The 3,247-nt window shown below is 40.9% G+C and overlaps 1 pseudogene; it reads left to right on the plus strand.

Annotated features, from left to right (window-relative positions):
* The first annotated feature begins 430 nt into the window (after positions 1–430).
* Positions 431–1,657, plus strand: LOC100688971 (annotated as a pseudogene).
* Positions 1,658–3,247: the final 1,590 nt, after the last annotated feature.

Below are 3,247 nucleotides of genomic sequence, written 5' to 3' on the forward strand. Positions count from 1 at the left end.
GTGCCTCTCACGAATAAATAAATAAAATCTTTTTTAAAAAAAATCCAAAGTAATAAGAAGGAAAGGAATTACAAATTTAGAGCAGAAATTTTAAAAATCGGACAGAAGAAATCAATAAAGAAAATCAATAACATCAAAAGCTGTTTCCTTGAAACGATCAATAAAATTGATAAACCTTTAGCCAAGTTACTTAAAAAAATAAGAAGAAGCAAAGACACAAATTACTATTACCAGAAATAAAAGAAAGGCCATCAATACAGATCCCATGGATATGAAAAGGATAATAAAAGAATACCATGAACAACTCTCCAGCCCTAAATTGAATATCTTATATAAATAGAACAAATTCCTTTAAAAATGCAATTCACAAAATTCACATAAGAAAGAGGCAGGCACTTCAGCCCAACCGAGCTGCCCCTATGTGCCTCTCATGTATGCTCATCTTGGCAAATCTGCCAGGATGTCTCACCAAGGGCTATGGATCGGCCTTAATAAAATAGATTTGAAAACAAAATCTGAGAATGAACTAGAGTTTACCAGTTCAGGCTCAGCCAACCCTGAGTCCACCAAAGTGATGGGCAATGTGGAAACCAATCTGTACCATGTTACAGAGAAATGGAATGTGACCACATGCCCCAGCACCAAAATTACTGTGGGAGATCAGCTCACACATGGACTGAAGCTGATTTTTGACTCCTCTGGCTCCCCTAACCCTGAAGCCAGAAGGGGGCAGGAGGGGAGATGCTAAATTTGAGGCAGGATACAGGCAGAAGCACATCGACCTAGATTTCCACATCACTAGGCTTTCAATCCAGGGTGCCGTGTGCGGAGTCACCAGGGCCAGCTGGCTGGCCACCAGATGGATTTTGAGACCACAAAGTCCCAAGTGACTCAGCAACTTTGCAGTTGGCTACAAGACTGATGAATTCCAGCCTCACATCAATGTCAATGGCAGGACAGAGTTTGAAGGCCCCATTTGCCAGAAGATGAACAAGAAGTTGGAAACTTCTGTCAATGTCAACTGGACAGCAGAAACAATAACCCTTAACTTTGGAATAGCAGCCAAGTATTAGATTGACCCTGATACCAGCTTCTTGGCCAAAGGGAGTGATTCCAGCCTGGTAGGTCCAGGGTATATTAAGATCTTAAAGCCAAGTATCAAAATGATACTGTCAGTTCCGCCAGACAGAAAGAATGTCAATGCCAGTGGCCACCAGCCTGGTCTGGGACTGGAATTTCAAGCATTAATAAATATCATACGACTGTTCAGTTTAAAACTATTCATAGCTAACTTTGGAACTTAGTGTATCTTTTAATATTGTGTGTCTGGGATGCAATTTTGCTAAACATCATGGTAGACCTCCAGGTTAAAGATGATTTAGCCTGAAGGTTACCAAGGTACGTAAGAAATCCAATTCCAAAATCATCCCTTCATCTGTAGGCTTGGGGGGAACTTGGTGGCCGTGCTAAAGAGCTCAGGGTTCTTTTTTTTTTTTTTTTTTTTTTTTGGTATTTTTTTTATTGGAGTTCGATTTGCCAACATATAGCATAACACCCAGTGCTCATCCCGTCAAGTGCCTCCCTCAGTGCCCGTCACCCAGTCACCCCAATCCCCCACCCACCTTTCCACTACCCCTTGTTTGTTTCCCAGAGTTAGGGGTCTCCCATGTTCTTCACCCTCACTGATATTTTCACTCATTTTCTCTCCTTTCCCCTTTATTCCCTTTCACTATTTTTTATATTCCCCAAATGAATGAGTTCATATAATGTTTGTCCTTCTCCGATTGACTTATTTCACTCAGCATAATACCCTCCAGTTCCATCCACGTCGAAGCAAATGGTGGGTATTTGTCGTTTCTAATGGCTGAGGAATATTCCATTGTATACATAGACCACATCTTCTTTATCCATTCATCTTTCGATGGACACCGAGGCTCCTTCCACAGTTTGGCTATTGTGGACATTGCTGCTATAAACATGGGGGTGTAGGTGTTCTGGCGTTTCACTGCATCTGTATCTTTGGGGTAAATCCCCAGTAGTGCAATTGCTGGGTCGTAGGGCAGGTCTATTTTTAACTCTTTGAGGAACCTCCACATAGTTTTCCAGAGTGGCTGTACCAGTTCACATTCCCACCAACAGTGCAAGGGGTTCCCCCTTCTCCACATCCTCTCCAACATTTGTTGATTCTGTCTTGTTAATTTTCCCCATTCTCACTGGTGTGAGGTGGGATCTCATTGTGGTTTTGATTTGTATTTCCCTGATGACAAGTGATGTGGAGCATTTTCTCGTGTGCTTCTTGGCCATGTCTGTGTCTTCTTTGGTGAAATTTCTGTTCATATCTTTTGCCCATTTCATGATTGGATTGTTTGTTTCTTTGCTGTTGAGTTTAATAAGTTCTTTATAGATCTTGGATACTAGCCCTTTATCTGATATGTCAATTGCAAATATCTTCTCCCATTCTGTAGGATGACTTTTAGTTTTGTTGACTGTTTCTTTTGCTGTGCAGAAGCTTTTTATCTTGATTACAAAGCTGTGATCATCAAGACAGTATGGTACCGGCACAAAAACAGACCCATAGATCAATGGAACGGAATAGAGAACCCAGAAATTGGCCCTCAACTCTATGGTCAACTACTATTTGACAAAGCAGGAAAGACTATCCACTGGAAAAAGGACAGTCTCTTCAATAAATGGTGCTGAGGAAAATTGGACAGCCACTTGCAGAAGAATGAAACTAGACCATTCTCTTACACCATACACAAAGATAAACTCAAAATGGATGAAGGATCTAAATGTGAGACAGGAATACATCAAAATCCTAGAGGAGAACACAGACAACACCCTTTTTTGAACTTGGCCATAGCAACTTCTTGCAAGATACATCTATAAAGGCAAGGGAAACAAAAGCAAAAATGAATTATTGGGACTTAAGATAAAAAGCTTCAGGTTTCTTTTTTTATGCAGAAATGGCTGCCAGTGGAAGCTTACAATGCATAGGTACTTTGTAAAATCCATTTTGAGTAAATGAATGAAATTGTGGCTTTCTGAGAATCAAGTCTAGGTTTCCTGCCCTGAATGAGGAGAGGCTCATTGTTTGACGCTGTGCACAAACTCATCTATAAGGGTTTTTTAGACAGAATCTGCATGACCTCTTTCTACCCTGCTCCATCACTTCCTTTACAACAAAGCATCTGCAGGGTACACTACCTGTTTCTTCCGTGCTGTTTTGAGGCAGAGAGAATGGATG

The sequence above is a fragment of the Canis lupus genome, chromosome 1 (assembly GCF_011100685.1).
Source record: "Canis lupus familiaris isolate Mischka breed German Shepherd chromosome 1, alternate assembly UU_Cfam_GSD_1.0, whole genome shotgun sequence".
In the NCBI taxonomy this organism is placed as follows: Eukaryota; Metazoa; Chordata; class Mammalia; order Carnivora; family Canidae; genus Canis; species Canis lupus.